Source organism: Neocloeon triangulifer, unplaced genomic scaffold, assembly GCF_031216515.1.
Source record: "Neocloeon triangulifer isolate White Clay Creek 2 clone unplaced genomic scaffold, ASM3121651v1 ptg000009l, whole genome shotgun sequence".
NCBI lineage: Eukaryota > Metazoa > Arthropoda > Insecta > Ephemeroptera > Baetidae > Neocloeon > Neocloeon triangulifer.
In genome coordinates, this window is record NW_026775551.1 from 3,808,084 (window position 1) to 3,828,851 (window position 20,768).

The 20,768-nt window shown below is 35.3% G+C and overlaps 1 protein-coding gene across 1 annotated transcript in view; it reads left to right on the forward strand.

Moving 5' to 3' along the window:
* LOC132195365 (pikachurin) overlaps positions 1-20,768 on the forward strand; it is a 97,220-nt gene that overhangs the window by 35,110 nt on the left and 41,342 nt on the right. The window lies entirely within an intron of this gene.

Sequence of the window (20,768 nt, forward strand, 5' to 3'; positions counted from 1 at the left end):
TAAGCAGCCTCGGCGTCTGCCGGAGTGGAAAAATCCAGCCCGGCCTGATTATTCATTCCTGCTGTGTGCACTCGCCTGCGGAAAATGACTCCGGGATGCTTTTAAAATGACTCTCGTAAAGCGAACAGACTCTTCAGCTTTATGCAAAGTGAGTCTTTTATTTTATGGAAACAGTTTGGATTTTTATAAAGTCCTTTGTTGCGAGTTAATTTTGTGAATAATTTGCTCTAAATTTGAACGTTCCAAGGAAGATTTCAAGAACCATTTTGATAGACCATCTTGATAAGATTTACAATGAAAAAAAGATTTATTAAAATTTTTAATCTATGAAATAAAAAATATTTTATACAAATCATAAATTTTTTATTCTTTTTTATTAATTTTAATAAAACAACAACAATAAAAATAATATTAAATTAAAACATTGTTTTGTATTTTTTAATTAAGTTTATATTTGTTTATGGTTTTGGTGTAATTTTTATTATGTGACACAAAACAAATTTAAAATGGAATTTATAAATTTTTATTAACGCTTCTTCAATAATTTTGAGTATATTCGGCTCTTTCTTTATAGATACTCGAACTGTCTATTTGTGTGGGTTAAGATGAAAAGAAATGCATTTTTATTTAATTCATTCCAAGAAAATCGTCTGAGAGAAATGTCAAAAAAATTTAATCCTTGCTTCCCACTCTGCCGCAGGCGCACAAAAAAAGCTTGAAGCATTTCTATCAATCACACACAAGCTGCCATCCTGAGCGAAAATAATATTAAAGCACATGTGCTCTTGTGTGGGACGTTAAGAAAAAAAGAGACAAACTACTCGCTCGTAAAAGGATATGAATTACGGCGCCGGTATGAAATTGCTCCACGAAAGAAACTCAATTTACGCCGCATACCAGGGTTGTAGTGCTAAAATTTTCTTAATGGAGACGGTGGTGACGTCACAAATAGAACCCCTGTAAAGTAGGCAACCCCTATGCACAAGAAAATCGCGGGTTGCCTAAATGCAAATATTTTTTCCATACCCACAGATGCGCCCGACCTATCTTTTTTTAAGGTGCGTCTCTATTCAGCAGGTAATACCCTGTTGAATTGTTAAAACTGACCACTTAACATTTTGTGGCAAATAATAAGGAAATTCCCCTTAAGAGGATTAACCACCTTTTGTGAAAATGCCAGGGCGAGCCTTCTTGTTTGGCTATCGCTAGCATCCATTTTTAACAAAAGGATACAAAAGAATTTAATCCTAAACTTCGCCGCAGCCACGCAACAGAAAATAAATATGTTCTTTAGGAATTTTGTGATCAATTCAACAATTTGAATGTATGAAATTAAAAAATGACCGTCTCCCTCCGTCACCATGGACTGTTTCTTAATGGAGGCGCGTCACCTCAAAAATTCCTTAATGGAGGCGCCGTTACCCTCCGTCCCCCTAGGACTACAAGCCTGCCGCATACGTGTCGAGCTGCAAAAATAATTCTCTCTCCGATATGTGGGACGAATGCAGAGGTGCAACGAACACACACTCATGCCAGTTTTATTATTTTATATATAGCGTCAAAGTAATACACTATATTTCATCCTGATGGAAAAGGAATTGAGAGAGGATGCGGCACCGCGCTCCATTTTCTCACTTGACACACTTGTGCGATGCATTATATAGACTCATTTACAAAGGATGCCGCACTCAATAGCCACTAGAACGCCTCCCACCTTATAATGAACGTTGAATTTCTCTTACGGTAATTTTTATACATTTCACAATTTCAATAATATGAAGGATGTTTCATTTCATTACTTCAGAAGTTGCGTAATTTGAATTTATTAGAATTATTTCTCCAAATTTTAATTAAATTACTTCTTCCAATCTTAAATTTTTATGAATAAATTTATATCTTTATTTTAGGCTCATCGGCATAGCATTATCTCTGTTAAATTTTGAATTATTTGTCCAAATTGTTACATCACATTGTTTAAATTCAATTGATGAAAACATTTTATTTGAAAAGAAAGGAATTGCTGGACAAAACCGCGGCACCACCACTAGCAAGAATTTCGCTAAAACTTCCGAGATAAAAACAACCCCATCCGCCGCTTTGAGCCTCGGTTAACTTGGTTTTTGTTCTTGTCTTTTGGGTTGAGAAATAAAAAAGTAACCTTTCGACCCTATTTGTTGAAAATGAACAAAATAGAAAATTAAGAGAAGATCTTTGTAATTGAAAATTGAAGTTTTAGAATCACCTAAACTCTACCTAATTCATCAAAGTCTATTATCTATTTTTCTCCAACTGACAATAAGTGAACAACAACGTATTTTCACCTAAAATCATATATTGTGAGATTTTTTCACCTTTTTTACTTGTAAAATGACTCCTACTTATTTAATAAAAAAAGATTTACTGAAAAAAGAAGGACCCAAAACATGCCAGATCGCATGATTTTGACGTAAAAAATATTAATCTTTTTTCACCTTGTTCAGCTGAAAATGTTACCTTTTTTTAATTTTTTTTTTTTATTAGGGTCAGGCCAAGACAAAGTCTTGTCGGCCTGTGCCCTTTATTGGTGGTACAGGATGCACCACCAAATTAATTTTTTATTTATTTATTTATTTTTTTTTTAATTCCAAGGATAGTTAAACTCCCCCCAAAAATACATTTAAGATTTAGGGCGGTTTGAAACAAAGCTAAAGTGATTCAATTTAACGCGCAATTTTTCCTCACCGCACAAATACCGACGTAAGTGAATTTTAATTTGAAAAATAACTCTTTGGTCTGGTGCCGAGCTGCGTTCTTGGAATCTTTGGCGTTGCTTTGTGTCGGTGGCGGCGGCTAGATTGATGTTTGCGCGTTTCCATGACAACATTATGACAGCCCAAAAGCGGCGTGCATGTGCGCTGTGGTGAATTATGGATACACATGCCAAGCAAGCGAGCGAGCAACCCTTTCGCCAGCCAGAAAAGCAAATAAAAAAAGCAGGCGTGCGGCTCGATTTTCGACGAAGCTGCGGTTCCGATGTATGTATCATGCAAACACGTGCTTGCAGCAAAGCCTCAAATTTCCGCCCTGTTTGTCCAGGCATTTCCACGGGGAGCGACAGAAAATTCCTTGCTTACAAAATGGGGGTGTCTTTTCCTCTTCCACGCTTATTGTTGGATTATTATATGAAAGGTTTCGTCAAGATTTTGGAGATTTTGTCAAACTGTTGACAAAATCCATGAGTTAAAGCAAGTTTTAAATTAAATAAAGTTTTTTAATGGACGAAAATTAAGTCAAATACATTTTTAAGTACCTAAATTGAACTGTAACTCCCCTTTTTAAAAATAAAATAGCCTATTACCAATTTTTATTTTTAATAAAAAAACATTTTTGTAATGAATAAAAGCGATAATAATAAAAAAATTAATAAAACGAGATTTTCTTTGTTGATTTTTATTATTCTTAGAACAAACTGTTCTACCAGCTTCTATTTCATGAGCAAGATAAAATGAATATAATTATGTAAAAAACGTAATTAAATGCATTTCAACGTTTTTTTTTTTAGCTCTGGCTTCAAGTAAGTGCACAGAAAAATGCAAACGAAGCTTTTGTGCAATTAACTGACAATTATTAAGTAATAAAGCTTGCAGGCGTGAAAGAAACTCGGTGCATTTAAAATATTCACGGCGTTAAAGAGGGAGCTTTGCTAGGAGGAAGGCGAGAAATAAAATATCTGGTTTCATGCAGCAGCACACCCGGCTCATCAAAAGGCTTTAATTACGAGCATTACGCCAGCTCCGCGTTTTTATCTGACACCTGCCATCGCGAGCGAGAGAGTGCGCGGCTTTTTACGCCTTATCTTTCAAACGGCCGGCGAAAAAGTGCTCACCGAGCCTAAATTTACTGCCCATTCAGTACAGAGCTGGCATTAAATTAGAGCACATTGGCTAATGGAACGTAATAAACACCAGAAAATTATTTTTATCTTTACATTTTGGAGATGTCAAATTGTTTAGTATTTTTAAAATAAATTTTATTATTAATAAATCATTGATGTGTTTAGTAAATTATTATAAAAGTATTTAATTTTTCCATAGCAATCATTGTAATGGGGTTAAATTTTGCACTCCCTTTATAATTTAATTTATTATTTGAATAATAAAAATAAACTTTCAACATACCAAAGGTAAATTTGTGCGTGAAAAATAGAAAATAATACAAAATTATATATAAAAAAATTTTAATTGAAAAATTTAAAAGTTATTTTAGTCTTCGTCAAATCTATTAATTTGAAAAAAAACCTTTAAATTAAAGAATTAATTCTGTTACTAATTCTTGTCAAAACAATTTCAAAGCTTATGAAATATATGGCTGCAACTTGCTTTGTAGAACATTATATTTTTTGTGAGGTAGTAAAATATGAATCCATCAAAAGGAACTGCTGTTTTTACAAAACATGAAACAATCCTATTTACAAAATACAAATTTTTCTCAATTTCTATTTTTGCAGTTTTGCATGCTGTAGCTGATGAAATTTTGCAAGCAAATGATTTATTCAAGACGAGCGTGTGCGTTGCAAGTTGGAGAAAATCAATTTGGGACCGCGTGCGTTCCCCATTGTGCGCACGAACGGCTCGGCGGGCACCGCAGAATCAATTTCGGACGCACTCGCGAATTTCAATTATGGAACGACGAGTGCAAACAAAGGGCGCCTCAGATAAATTGCATATAATTATTACACTCGGTCTCGGGAGAGCCGTATCTCTCGTCGTTGAAACGCCGCCCGAGGAGCAGTAAACGTAAATTGTCCCCTCCGTGCAACGTTAAAAACAAACAATGCATGCATGCGAAAGTAAAGCGCCGCCGAGCTGCTAACGAATGCAGTAATTAATTAACAAATGGCTGCCGTGCGCCAGGGATGCACATCCAGCGCCAGATGCTGATTGCGCCACTTTTCACCCCCTGCTTATCTTTTGCTCCAGAAATTTAATTTAATTAAAGCAGATGAGCGAGTTCTTAAACGCTTTAGAAGCATGCAAAGTAATTTAAAATTTAAACCATCAGAGCTGCTGGTTTTAAATATAAATTTGGCTTAGTTTTTAACATAAAATTTTAAATTCCCTTTTTAAAGATTTCTGCTTTAAACACCTCTAAATAAAATATGTATCCTCAATTTTTTCCTTCTAATTACTTTTTAATTTTCTTTGATCTTTATTACTATTAATTACCTTTCCGTTTAAAAAATCATGATATAATTAAAGATAATTACTTAGTAAGATCTCCAACATATTACGTATTTTATAGAACAGGAAATTTTGTGTCCATCTTCAAAGCTATTTTAAACTTCTGCATTTATCTTAACGGGGTAGCTGCTGCAAATTGCGAATTTTCCTCACTTGAACGCCTCCGCACGAAGCTCTTTAAAGCTCACTGACATACCACGCTTGGGTATAATATGTGCGTGCGTGGGAGGTTCGAACAGGCCGCAAAAGGGCGAGCTTTTCGCCGAGAGCTATCTCAAGAATCCACTGACGAGATCTTGTAAATCGCAGCGTTCGTCGAACATGCAGAAAACGCTTCCGTACATAGTCATATCTGCATCCTTGTCTGGGTGACGAGAACACTCGGCGATAATCACAGAGCCACCGGCACATTTGCCCCCAAAGAACTCTTCATTGACGATGGCGGCGGAGACTTCCCGATACTAAAAAGCATCGAGTTTAAGGCGATTTGATAATTTATCGAAAGTCACGTGCGAAACCTCCAGGCGCTGATTTCAATGACGCCTCCATTCTTCTCGTTATTCCGCAGCGAATCGCACGATCAAGAGATTATTATTATTTGAATGCCTACCAACGCCATTTTATTTACTTACTGCATAATAGTTCTTGCTCTCTACCTTGAAATTAATATTGATTGTATTCATAATCTCAATTTAATTTCAATATGCGAATCACTTAGTTGCAAATTGTGTTTATTAATGTATCATTTATAATTATTCCTAAAGAATACTATTTGATAAGCACACAAAAACAGGATATATGAATTTCTTTGGTTTCTAAGCATCGTTTAATAAATATTGTTTAATATACGTATATTTATAAATATTACCTTGATAAAATTTCTTTTTTATTACAGGAAAGATAACTCTCACTTAATTGGAATTAATTTAAATCTTCTAAATAAGTGAAATATAAAAGAATGTTAAAAAATGGAAAATAATTTATAAAAAGGTTAAAAAACAAATATAAATCAACAAGTAAAAATAATAGAAGAATTTAAAAAAAAATAATGTTAAATATAATAATACATTTTTATTTTAAACCCAAAGAAGCCAATCGAAATGGAAAATAATTAAATTAGTAACTTGTGACTGGAATTCATACGAAGACGATCATGGAAACAGGCTTTTTCCTCATTGAAAAAATCCCTTTTCTTCATTGCCATATTCTATAAACAGAAATTGTAAAAAAAATCATTTTTTTTTATAATTGATTACACAAATAACTATTAAATTAAAATTATTATTGTAACACAAATTTAGAAACAATTTATCAATTAATAATCCTGCATTGACTATATAATTTCATTTTTTTTTTTACTTTTTCAGATACAGTGAAGGGTTGAATACAAAAATCCATATATTCATAAGATCGCATCCCCCGCCTCAACCCGTTAAATTTTTCCCCCCATTTTTCTTCACTAATGGGAATTCTCCCCTCGCTAAAACACCTTTATGTGCAATAATTGCGGTTTAATCCATCTGTGGGCATGATATACAAAAATCTGTTTCCATTAAAAAAGCCCGAGCGCAGCAAATAAACGTGACAGCGGTCGAGATTTACTCGCAGTTGTAATTTTTAAAACACCTCGGGACTCTAATAAATTCCACTCGCATTTGTACATTCTGTGCAAATGGAAACTTTGCCCTCTCAGCAGATTTATCGAGGAAGAAATTTCATCGGATGCTCCGAGACGAACAAATGGCCCCGCAAATAGCACCCACTTGTGTCCGAAACAGGATATTGATTTTGCCCGCGGCCGCCGTCCCACAAAGGACAAAAAACGCAACACCACTCAAGTCCATTTATCACTCGCGAGGCCCCCAAACAATGCGGCCAACCTTTTATATATAAATATATAATAAAATATCCGGGCAGACACAATTTTTCATTTCCTTCTGACAGTGCGGCGGCGGTGAAAAGTTCTTCGCCTTACTTTTGGTGAAGCGCCTAATTAGGCAAAACGGAGAGTGAGAGAAAGTGGCGCGTCTTCTTCTCGTCATTGTCGGGTCGTGAATTTGGTGCCTGATTGCTCTGCGTGCGTCTAATCAAAGAGAGTTGCTCGACTGCGAACTGAGCAGCAGAGCCACTTTTTCCAAAGAAATGGACAAAAGAACTTCAAGAACGAGTTTTCCGGGTTCTTCTGTCGGTAGGTTTTCGTTAATTAAAAGAAAACAAAAATGTGAGAGTTCAGTGAGTTAATGAGGAAAATTGTCATTAGTAATATTTTTAGAACTTGAATTTAATGATGAAAAGTTTCCTGCTGAGAAATTTTCAAATATACAACTATGTCATAATTTAATATGATAAAAACTTAAATAAATAGTTGGCAAATATATATTTTTGCTGATTAATACGACATTTGAAAATTTAACTAGTTAATTTATTTGAATTGAAAGAAATTTTTCTATAAATATTGCAAATTTTATTTTGGATTATTTTCTCACCTTTAAAAAGTTTTCATGTAATTATTGGCGTTATTGCAAAAACATTGTAAAATTCTAGACCTTTGTAGGTCAGATGTGAATAGTTTTAATATTAAATGATGGAAAATTTGGCTAGAAATCGAAGCGAGCAACAACTTGGAAAACACCAGTGACACAACATTGTTTGTTTCTCGATTTTAATGGCGCGCCAAACTGTGCGAGGGATTAAGTGGTTCTCTGGCGCGTGTCGCTCTTTCTTCGCAGCCGAGGTAAAAACGCCCGCGTACACTTTTATCGATCCGTGCCGAGTCAAAGAAGAGCGGGGCGTGCTCGCAGATACGGAGCAAAGAAATAACTTTCGCTACTTTTCGGTCCGTTTTTCAGCGCGTCGTCTTCTCTCATTAAGCGCACTCAAATTATTTACCCAGATTAAAGAGCAGTGACACGGGACGCAAAATGCAAATTCCACTTTTTATAATTCTTACTTCCATCTGGCTTTTCTTTGGAAGGAGACCCTCGGTTGCGCACCGCTTTTCGTATTCTCCTAATTACACTTGGTTCTCCTCAACTTTTATCTGCAGCAATGAAAAGTTCAGGTTTTTTCATCATATTTATCCCACCCTAATGGAGAAATTTCATCTTTCTAAGCGTTTTGCTCTCATATTTGGGATCCAAAAATGCGTTTTTTTTTTACTGAATTAATTTGATAGTTAAAATTTAACATATGATGAGAGTTTTGAATTTGCCCGAAAAAAGTTTGTCTTTTTTATTTTGTAAACAAATTGTGTTTGTTGAAAGATTTTTATTTGATTTGAGTTTAAAAACTGTTATTTAATAACCAATAAATTAATGAAATTTTTGGATGATATATTTGGAAAGAGAATTCTCGGGACATTATTTGAAACTGAAAATTATTAATTTTTCGTGGAAATACGTATATCATTGAAAATTCCTTCTGAAATACAAATGTCTCTAATTTTATCTACTTTGAACCATATGATCATGTTCTCCGCTTCATCCAACTGCAATTTCGGCAGACCATAATCTGGAAATTCCTTGCAGGAAGCGATCAGCGCATCCGATATAGCAGTGAAAAAAGTTCGGAGCGCGCAAAAAATATCTCAGAACGGCGTACATGGACCATCGATTTCCTATAAAATCGAGGCGACGACTTCTCTCTTATTTTTATTGCCGCGCGTCTTACGTGAGGCGTCGGCCCGCTCATGACTCGGCTCACCATATCGTTTGACTTCCTTGCTAATCCGTTAATCATACTTAGCGGTCGATGGGGATGATTTTTCCTGAACCCACTTTCCATCAGCACAAAACTTCATTTCGGGAATTACCTTTTGGGTTAAAAGATGGAGCTGAAAATATTATGTTCACAATTTCGCTGTTTGCCGAAGTAAAAGCGAAATGATTAATGGTGCCTCGGCCGCAGAGACACTTCCTGTCCTCCGTCTTCCGCGCCAGCCCCTTAATAAACGTAGACGCTGTCGAGTTTCTCAGAGTTTATGCATGTATATGTGCTCTCGAGTGTGGTCGGAGGAGCTCAACAACCTGGCGCTCGCTCTCTTTTAATTTCGCTCCGGCACCCCTTTTGTTTTTGCTTCGTAATGGAGCGTTTCTTCCTCATGCTTGCAAAACTATGCAATCATTTTTCTCCTACGATGAGATGCAGAAGATCAACACGTGTAACTTGAGCCAGACTGGAGCAAAGTTTTATTATTTTCATTTATTAAATTAATTATCAACTTATAAATATACTGAGCTGGAATTTCAATTGAAAATTCTTTCTCTCATCCCCCTCATCATTCAAAACTTTAAACCATAAAAATTGTAATGCCCTATTTGAAATACAAATTATTGTGGTTAATTTTTAAATAAACATTCTCTCAAGTGCTTTGAATGAACTTTCTTGCTCTATCTGGAACCTTCTCTTTTTGTTTTGAAAATAAAATTGAGATTAAAAATCCCATTTTCTTCTTGTCTTGCTTATTTCATTCGCAAGCAGTGGAGCGCTCCTCCGCCTCTTTCTCATTGTCAGATTAAATAACAACGCAAATTCAATTTCTCTCCTCTCACTTCAGGGCGTATCAACTCTATTTTTCCTCGCCTTTTTTTATTCAACAACTCCATCTCGGGCACAAAACAATCAAAATGAGACCGAAACGCTTCGCGAAAAACAAAGTAGCGAAATAACAAAAGCATTGTGTTGCAGCGCAGTTGAGTAACTTTTTCGTTCATCATTCGACATTTCTGTCATAATTTTTAGCTAAACCGGTTGCATATTATAACTGTTCTAGTACTTTTTTGTGTTTTTACCATCATAAGTGCGGTATTTCTGGAAAAATGTACCAGACGTGAGAAATGATAGAATTAAAACAAATTTATAAGTAGAAAATTATTAAATAAAAAAAGTTAAAATTCAATTTACTTTGAAAAAAAAAATGGAGTCTGTACTTAATATTTGGTTGAAGGGTCAAAAAATTTCTTATCTCGTCATTCACCTCCGATTTCATAACCAGAAATCTGCGTCACTGTCAGAATTTCCGGTGCCGGCGGCAAATAATCTGCCTGTTAACAACAGACACCGCTCCTTCGACCCTTGAGATGAGCTGGTCCGGAAATTCGGGCCGGTCGTGCAAGGGAAGACGCCTTTGACTCTCTCCGAGAGAGATAAAAGCCCAAGGAAACACACAACAAACAAAGCCGTCCCAAAGTCCGATACGAGATCCCTTTCCATTCATCCGCCGCTGCAGCTCATATGCTAATTTGATTACGGGTCGAGTGAATTATTTATATTGCTGTCGGTGCGGGCGCCGCGGGAGGCCATGCGAAATTCGACAGTGCGGCCTGGTGTAATTGGCCTCCTGGAATTTTCATTAAGCGCCGCGAGGGAGGGCGGGTTTGGTCCGCGTGTTTGTAAATTGCTTTTGCATGTTTTGGCCAAATTTGGCGACCCAAAGTCGCGTCAACTAAATGCCAAATTTCACTACCAATGTAAATTAAATGCTTTGGTGAAATAATATTATGCTAAAACATCCTGCAATTAACAATTTACTTGAAATTTGTGCGTATTTATCACACTTGATATATAATTTCAGGAGAGATAAATCATATAAATAATTTTGTACTGTTTATTTTATTTATGTATTACTTGAATGCATCTAGGTATTTAATTTTATTGTAGTAAAATGTTTGCGATTTCGATATATTTAATAAATTTTGTGGTAAAAATAGGGAAATAATTAACATAAATATTAACGGGGCTCCTCAGGCTTCTGAACTGTAGAAATAAGTGAATCAAAAAATTTTCAAGAAGATTAATTGTACATTTTATGGTCAAATTATATCATAACTTTATTTTGCGAACTTAATTTTGATAAAACTATCAAATTTAATTAATTTTAATCATGCAATTTTGGAGCTGGAAATTAATTACAAAAGTTTCATGAAGAGAAGCAATTACAATTTTTAAAAAATCAGAATAAATTCTATATTTTTCAATGGACCTTAGAAAAAAATTGCAATCCAGAGCCCTGCCGATTTTTAGCTGACGACACTTGTTCAAAAGTTATCAGGAAAGTCGTTGCCTAATTTCGACTTTGACGTTCGTTCCAGTTTATCCAAGGGTTTGTGATGAAATTAACAAAAGAACAGCCGCAGCTGCTACAATTATTTATCTTGTCGTGGCCAAATCCGGCAAACAAGTTTCCAAAAAAAGTCCTCTCGGTGGAAACGCGCGCCGGCTGCGCTGATCAGAATTCATGGGGCGCGGCGAGAAATGCAATCGATGGGCCTGCGAGCCGAAACTTAATTACAAGCAGCATCGTCTTTGCAGCCACAACCGACGGGTCGAAGAAGAGGCCAAGTCGACCGCAAGAAATTACGGGCGGCAACAAAAAGCTGCGGCAACGATCCAATAAAATGAATTCGAGCGACCGCCTCGAGATTTATACAATTGCGACCAGCAGACTTGTTATCGCCTAATGAGATAAATTTATATAGTCGCAAGTTAGTCGTGCGTATGTTTGCTGATGGCAACCGGGAGCTGCGCGGTGTTATCGCCGCCGGTAATGAGCTTACTTAGGGGATAATTATGACACTCGCTCGCGACTTGCAAGTGTAATTATTTGTCGCGCTAATTGCGCTCGTAATTGAGGCATTCACGCGTCTCACACTCACGGCCGATATAGTTCACCGTCTTGCAAATGTTGAGATGCAAAGTAAGGAACTGTTAGATTCAAAGGCGCTGCTTCTTGTTGGTAAAATCTAAAAGGCCAAATTTTCTAAAACTTGAAATTTGTATGCTCATTTTTATCTCACTACAAAATTTCATGAAAATATGGAGCGTGTATTTTTGTTACTGGGTTTTTGAAGCTTTAATTAGATTGATATGATTCTTTAAACCAGTCAAGGAAGTGATACCATTGAATTGTCACCGCACTTTTCGCAAATTAAAATTGAAAATTGATATATGAAAATAAAAGATGTCACAGATGTGTAAAAATAGTTCCCTCGGGTGACTGTTTTTCATTCTGTATATCCACAAATTAGTGGAATTATTTGCCATCTTCGTTAAAAATTGTTCAGTTCCTTCAAGTTATATTGAAAGTAAAACTTAAGTGACTGTTTGATATTTTCTATGTTTGTGGCTCCAGCTCGGCAAGTCGTTTCTGTTTTCAAATTGGGCCTAAGACACTAACATGGTGGTAATTAATGTACTTATAAGTCCTATGTCCGCCTTTTAAGTCCGCAGGCATTGTAGATAATTGTTTACTGAGGCTGGCAGGCCAATTTTCACTTAATTCTTCCAATTTACACTATATTGTTTTCCACTTGTGATAGAATAAAAGAATTGAATTGAAATACTTGTTAACAACGGAGAGATAGTAATTAACTTTTATCATAATTCAACATTATGTTATGAGTGAGTCTGCTGATTATTATATTTAATTATATGTAAAGTTAATAACTTAACACTACTCCTAAACACCGTTTTAATTTAAAAAATTACAGCAAACAAAAAAATCAATAAATTATTTTATTTATAATAAATATATTTTTATAAGAATAATTGATAAAATTAAATTTAAAAAAACTTCTTATTTATAATTAATTTTAAATTTAATATATAATAATTGTGTAAAACCACTTTATCTATGTAAATAGCGTAAATATTAAACATTTTGTTAAATTTATATTACGCGCCATTGGATTAATAAATTCTTACTGAATACAAACTAGAAAGTTTAATATTAATAAAAAAAAATTAATGCACTTAAATCTGAAAATCCGAACAGAAATAATTTTGGATTCAATTCAGCTGCACCCAAACTCAATGATTCCCGTGTCTCTCGCGCTTCCCCTCGTCGTTGGTTTCTTGTCACAAAGCGCACGGCGACTCTCTTTCTGTTTTGGGGCCTAAAGATGGATGGATCTTCTTCTCTTTTACTCTCTCGCGTATACAGAGAGAGAGGTGAAATAAAAGCAGGGGCTGCCTCTCAGCTTTCTCGCCACACGACGCGCACCCTCTCTCAATCTCGGCACCGAACATAAGCAGCAAGGTTTGGTACTTTTGCCACTCGCTGCAGAGTAATTCCAGGTGCTGCTCCGATATACCGGCAGGATTAGTCTCTTCTGCCCGCGGCTGATGAAGATGGATGGATAAATTGGGAGCCTTCGGGTCATAGGCCGTTTGAGTAATCAGTCCGGCAAGAGAGGGAAAGGGCGGATCTGATCTTTTTTATTAGCAGCAAAGCTGTGACTGCTAAATGGAGAAATCTTAGAAAATCTGGTGAGAGGCACGTCAAGTTTCTCGAAAAGATTTTCATTTGAAAATATGTAAATGATAATATTTTGCTTGTTCGGAAAGCTCATTTTACCTTTTTCCATGCAAATCTGACCTAAAAATGAAGAAACAAAAATTATTCCCGACATAATAAGGAAGGAATCATGTAATGAACAAATATGACGTATTTTCAGATTTAAAAATTCATATTAATTTTATCTTTTGTATAATTTACATAATTTAATTAAATATTGATTTTTTACTTAATTTAAATATCATAAATATTATTTTGGAAAGTCTCTTTGACGCACTAAAACATAAAGTAAATCTTAAGCAAAACATTCGGTCCTGTAAGAGCTGGAAAAGTACTTTTCTTCCTTTTCTAAATTCACTCCTCTTCCCTCGAATGTTTATTTTGTGACTCATGCAGCTGGCTCAGGAGCCAAGAAACAACATCTTTGAATAATTCTACTCGTTTTTTTTTTTGCATTGAGCCGTCACTCACGCCCGGCTCATTTTGCCAGCCAAGTGTAAGGAACAAAAACTCGCTTTGAACTGCTCTTCTTTGTTTTTGCAAACAATGTCATCCGCCGTGCATCGAAAGACGAGGGTGGAGACGTCTCGCGACTTCATTCTTCTCTGATCTGCATGGCTAGAGATGACTTTTGTAATGAAAACACACGCTTGAGTGGCGGCCGATGGGAAATTGGAGGAGCACGTCTGTCTCTTCTCGCTCTCCGACGCTCTCGAAGAACCGATTCTTTTCCGTCATATTCATCAAATGAAACGACGGCAGCTAATTTTCCACCCAGCTCGGCACAGATGTTTCATGCTTACGTTTTAATCAAAGAACGTATCCTATTTAAATCCCTTGTCTTTGTAAGTAATGAAAAAATCAGAGGAAATATAAAAAAATATTAGAAAGAATAATTTTTAGACCCTCCTTTAGATATATGGAGACTTAAAAATGAAATGTCAATAATTGCAGGAAGGAATTTTTCAAATTAATTGAAGATACTATTGGAAAATGAGTTTTCAGCAAATACATAATATAGTTAGTTTTTATGGAAAACTCAGTTGAGTAGAACTTAAAACTTATATCTTTTAAAAAATAATCATAAAATTGATAAATTATTTTATTTTTGTAAGCAAAAAAATATAAAATTTTGAACTGACTATTCATTCTTTTCCTGTCATAGTAATTCGGTGAAATAATTATAATAAATAATTATGAAGTAAATTGTGAGTTGAATTGCTTTTTGAAAAGATTCTAAGTATTCATAAATAGATTTAAATAATTCTAATTGGGGCAAATCCGAGCAAACTTTTGATATTTGCAGTTTGCTGCTGTTACCTCTGCCCTGAAGGGTTGAAAGAGCAGCAGCAGAATATTATGAAGCGGCAAAACTTCATCAAAGTTAAGGCCTGGAGCTGCTCGCAGTAAATTTCAAATAACTCTGGCGTCGTCGACTGCAGCAAATTTTCCATCCGAGTCCCGCAGCGAGTCTTGTTATTTAAAAGTTATGCTCGCTCCTGCAGCCAGTCTAAATAATTTCACACAGATTTCACGTGTTGCCGAGATTTCATTGTGGCGACGATGCACGGTAAGGATGCAGTTTTCCATCCGCAGCTTTAATGTGATTGCTACATGCACGTATATAAAATTACCAACAGCCGCATTCTACTATACTGTGTAGTACGGCGAACGCGAGTAGCGAGAGAGCGAGCGAGCGAGTTCCCATCGCGCGGCCTCGATCAATACTTAAAAGTGGCCGAGTTATGCTCCCACAGAGCCAGTTGGCGCACACGGCTTGCACGGGACGCTTATGCAGCCCGCATTATTCGGGAAAATGGCCGAATTTCAATATTTTAAGCTCGACTAGAAATAGGAAAAATATAATATAATTTCATTAAACAGCTTAATATATTTAAAAACACATTCATCCATAAAAAATAAATTTGTTTTTTTGCTCGTTATAAAAATCCATGAGCATTTCCGCGCTGATTAACATTCCACAAAGGCGCATCTTTTGGGTAATTTTCATTCATAAGGCTGGCATAGAAGTAAAATTATTTCATAAAAATAAAATTTTTATTAAAAAAATCGCATATTGGTGCCTAATTTTATTGATTTTTCGCTCGTTATAAAAATCCATGTGCTTTTTGGAGCTGATTTACTTTCAATTTAACAAGTCGCACCACGATGCATCTTTTGGGTGATTTTCATTCATAAGGCTGGCATAGAAGTAAAATTATTTCATAAAAATAAAATTTTTATTAAAAAAATCGCATATTGGTGCCTAATTTTATTGTTTTTTTGCTTGTTATAAAAATCCATGTGCTTTTTCAAGCTGATTTACTTTCAATTTAACAAGTTGCACCAAGATGCATCTTTGAGTCATTTTCATTCATAAGGCTGGCATAGAAGTAAAATTATTTCATAAAAGTAAAATTTTTATTACATAAATCGCATATTTGTGCCTAATTTTATTGTTATTTTGCTCGTTATAAAAATCCATGTGCTTTTTCGAGCTGATTTACTTTCAATTTAACAAGTCGCACCAAGATGCATCTTTTGGGTGGTTTTCATTCATAAGGCTGGCATAGAAGTAAATATTTTTCATAAAAGAATTATTTTTATTAAAAATTGCATATGTTTTCCTAAAATTTAATGTTTTTTCGCTCGTTATAAAAATTCATGCGCATTTTTGAGCTGATTTACTTTAAATAATTTGATGTAAATGTAGGACAAACAACAAAAATAATTGCGTTTGAATATTTTTACTCGATGATTATTTACAAATAAAAAAAAAATGGGAATTTCTCCCACAGGAAAATATTGTCCAGGGTGGGCCAAACTTGTATTGGTGCTCATTGACAAATACAAACGCAATTATGGTCCACTTTCCATGTCAAACAACGGCCAGGCGCTCTCTCCGCTACATGTCGTGTTTCAAGGCAACCCTCCATGCATGCACCTATCCATTCTGGTTCAGCAATCGGGCCGCCACGCTCGTTGGTTTGAAAGCTCGGAACCCTCTCGCAAAACGCTAACTCGATTATTCAGGTATTTTATGCCCGTGGCAATGGTCCCCCTCATCGTTACATAATTCATCCGCTAATTAATTGTTGCGTTGTAAATAAAATGGAATGCTGAAGGGGCGTGTTTCATTTGACGATTTGAAAGGTTGTGAATGTAATTAATCATCGAACAGGGATGGATGATATGCCATGTGAAAATGAAAAAAATTATCAGCAAAACAATTTCCATGGATGGTTGAAATTAAAAAAAAATAAAATAAAATTTTTATGGAACCGTAAAAGTTAACTGTTTGTACTAAAATTTTTTTTGTTTTTCAACTTGTAAAAAAAACGTAAATCATATCAAAGCTTTTAGCGTCTCACACGCTATTAGGTGTCGCGTGTTCCCCAAGTGCAAAACTTCCAAAAGAGGTGCGATAAAAGTTGTAAAATAAATTTCAATGTTTGTCTCGTTTCATTTTTTCCACATCATGCACACGTGCACCTTGACGGCCTCTCTTATCTTTCGCGGCGCAAAAATGCAAAAGAAATAAAAGTAAATTTCACTCTGGCGTTTTGTGCGGCGCTCCCCTGTCATTATACGCCGTGTTTGATGGTGAAATTACATCCATAAAGACCCAAACGAGAGCGTAATGCAATAACAAACCCCCGCGCTCTGCTCGGCACGCGGGCAAATAAATAGCGAGTACGCTGCACGCACACACGCGTGAATGTGCTGTTTGTGTGCTGCGGGCTGCTTTTTTTCAGGGGTGAACGAACGCACCCCCTGCCCTCCCTCCGGCGGCGGCGGAGAAAGAGCTAAAAAAGGTGTGTCGCGCACGCCGGCGGCTTTGCAAAATAAAAGAGACGCGGGCATATTTTGAGACTGCGAAAATTATTCTGGGCTTGTCTGCGAGGTCTTGGGATTTTTTGTTTTTAGCTAAATTTTTTGCGATTAGAAAATCATTTGCCAACAGAGAATTTGTATTGCGTTTAGCAATGCTTATTTTGTCCGTGATAAATCAGTACTTCATAAATTAATAACACAAATTAAATTTGAAGCCTCCGTTTTTGTCTCTCTTGATATTATGCTCTAAATATTTTGCCTCAGAACATGATTTTTGTGATGAGAAAAACACATGCAATTACTGCAACTGTATCGCTCTTTTTGACAAGGCGATTACTACACTTTGCTCGTGATGAAAATACAACAAGGTTTTATTTTATTTCTTTTGTTATTTCAATTGCAGCAGAGTATAATTCAAATGGTCTCACAATATATAAGCTCACCAACTATTCTATACCGATCATGAAAATTGTATTTTCACTTAAAATTTAAAGAATGCAAGCTTGCAAATCTTATTTATTTAATTTTAATATATTGATTCCATGAATTGTGCTGAAAATGATTAAAGAGCAACAAGAGGAAATGACAGTTGGTAAAAATAAATGTCTTTTTCATTAAAAAAATAAATAAAAGAAGTAAATATTAAATAAATAAAGAGGAAATGTAATAAATTTGTAGTTTAATATTAAAACTATTAAAATTACAAATTGAATAAAAGGTTTAAAAATATATGTATTTAACATGTTAAAGTTCAATGATCGTATCATTTTTAAACGCATTATTTCTATTTTTTAGTGCACTTTATTAATTTATTTTTATTTGCGACGGTTTTTAAACGGATTTAAAATTATTAATTTTTAGCGATTTTTAATAAACTTTTAATAGTCTCCTATTCCTACATATGCATGTACAAACGTGACGGGTTAATTAATTTTCACGCTCGAATGCCAAGACCCCTATTTTCAAAAGCGCTAATCAAATATTTTTTTGTGGCGTAAATAACCGATTTAATACCACATACGAAGTGCTTTTAATAAAGCCGTGAGCACCTCACTATCATTTATCTTTCATTACCAGCTAGGCTTGGCGATGGCGAAGCCGAAATTTGCATTTAGATGCGATTCGGTCAAACTCAAGATCACGACACAGCAGGGATATTAAAACCGGCAGCTTTCGGAAGCCGGGGGCAGTTTCATCTTTTTAATTGATAATCTACGAGGGAGGAAAGCGAGTTTAGAGGTGAGCGATGACGAGTCGAGTCCAATTTTGACGCTTAATCTCGCAAAGTTGGAATGATGAACGCGGAAAACTCGTTTGCTGAGGAGCAAAGGAACGGCAGCTCATTTTTCCGCCAAAACTTTATTATATTCCCGATGGCACACTTTGCAGGGAGTTCTAATTTTTCATCAAAAGCGCAGAGAGTTCATATCTCATGAAAAGTGAAGTTTTCTCACTTCTGGAAAAACTTCATATGTACATACTAAGAAGAAAAAAAAAAGAGATGAGACTTTTGGAAACTGCTTTTTTCTGTTCTATTAAATGGATCTTTCTAAAATGAAATCGAAAATTTTGTTAACCAGTGGAAAACATTTCTTTTATTACTGTTTATTTATACAAATTGTTACAATAAAATTGTTGTGAAACATTTATTATATTTTGAACAAAAAGTCACTTTAGTTGAACAAAACGGCACACTTCAAATTGCATGTAGTTTTTTTAGTTTTTTTTTAAATTGCTCCTAATTAAGTCACAAATTTAAAAATGAATTCGCATTAAAGAAGAATGAAATTATTTGTAATCAGCAAAGAATGTGCTTTTCTGTAATAAAAAAATGGTAAAACTTGCTAATTCGTGGATTTAAATAAAAATTGTCTTTCACGATATTCTTAAATAAAAGATGGCACTGCTGAAACTAGATAAAAAAGAGATCGAGAAACGATCAGGCAGGAAATAAAAGACCTCTATTAGGAAACCCTTTAACATGGCGCATACGAGGGGAAAAAGAGGCCATAACAGTCAAAACGATTTTTTTCTCTTTCTCCAATTTCCACGAGATTTTCCAGCCATTTCTTCCGCCTCGCGTATCCTTTCCTTCTTTTTCGTCTTTTGACCGCCGCAGTCTCTCGATAATCGCCCCGTGCACATTTATAGTGGCGGAAGAAACTCGGGATTTGGCGCAGCAAACGATGATCCACGAGTGCGTCCAGCGTGCACTTTTATTGCCCCCGGAAAGAGAGCGAGGGAAGGAAAGAGCGAATCGATGACGACAATGATGGCTGCGCACGATAAAAGCGGCGGCGGCGACTTGATCCCGACCGAGAATAAAAGAGTTCAGGACTCTGCGAGGGCCGGCGACTCTTTCGAGTGCTCGATGGCGCAGAAAAAGTGGCTTCGGTGGTCGCTGGGTGCATCGAAAAAACCCTCGCCAACCCTCTCCAGCGGGCGTGTTTGCCAAGCACGCCGCTTTTTTACTGCGTCAGCACTTCGCCTAAAAGTGATTTGCGTGCAAAATTAATTCAGCCCATTTTGTGTGTTTATATTTTAAGTTATAAAAATTCTGCAAGATTTGGTAATTTTTGTTTGCATGCATTTTTAATTTGAGAGAAGAAATTGGGACTTGTGGAGATTTATAGTGAAGCAAATCAGGCTTCACTTAAGTTAAAAGTATAATTATTAATAATGTGTATAATAATAATATAATAATACTTTCTTATTTTTAGTATTTTAACCAAAAGAAATTAAATGCATTTTTATATTAAACTTTTGTTTAAGCAAACAAATGGTTTTACCAGTTTTGGTCTCGGTCGTCAAATCTATCTCATAATCAAGATAATTTTCTGTATCCATATGTATTTTTAAGTTATTATTATTTATTTAGGAACTTGTTAGAAACATTTTTATAATCACGTAAAGTTTTAACAGATTAAGATCCAAATCTCCTTTTGTTCCTTTCGTTAAATAAATTAAATCAATAAATATCAATTATTAAACAGAAATAAAGAGTAATTATGTTTGCCATTAAAAAAATTAATTTTCTACGAAGATATTAATTTAAACAACGTAATACACAATACATACATATTAATGCATCTCTCATCACATGCAATATATTTTAAACCTGCATTAACAATAACATGCTTCATATTTCGTATTATTACTGCATCAATAAAAGGAAACCGGAAAGCTCTAATAAAAAAGCCAATACCAAACTTAAAATTGCTCATGAAAATATAAATTCTTACATTTTTTGTATTTTTTTTCCTTCCATGAGCACAGCAGTATCCTGAAGAGATTCACTTATGGGCCGCGCGAGTTTGAAAAGTGCAATTTGTTATTAACAAGCGCGGGCTGCAAAATGCGCAGGGAGAGTAATTAGATTTTAATAATTAACATCCACTCGGCGCACGCGAGTATAAAGGTAC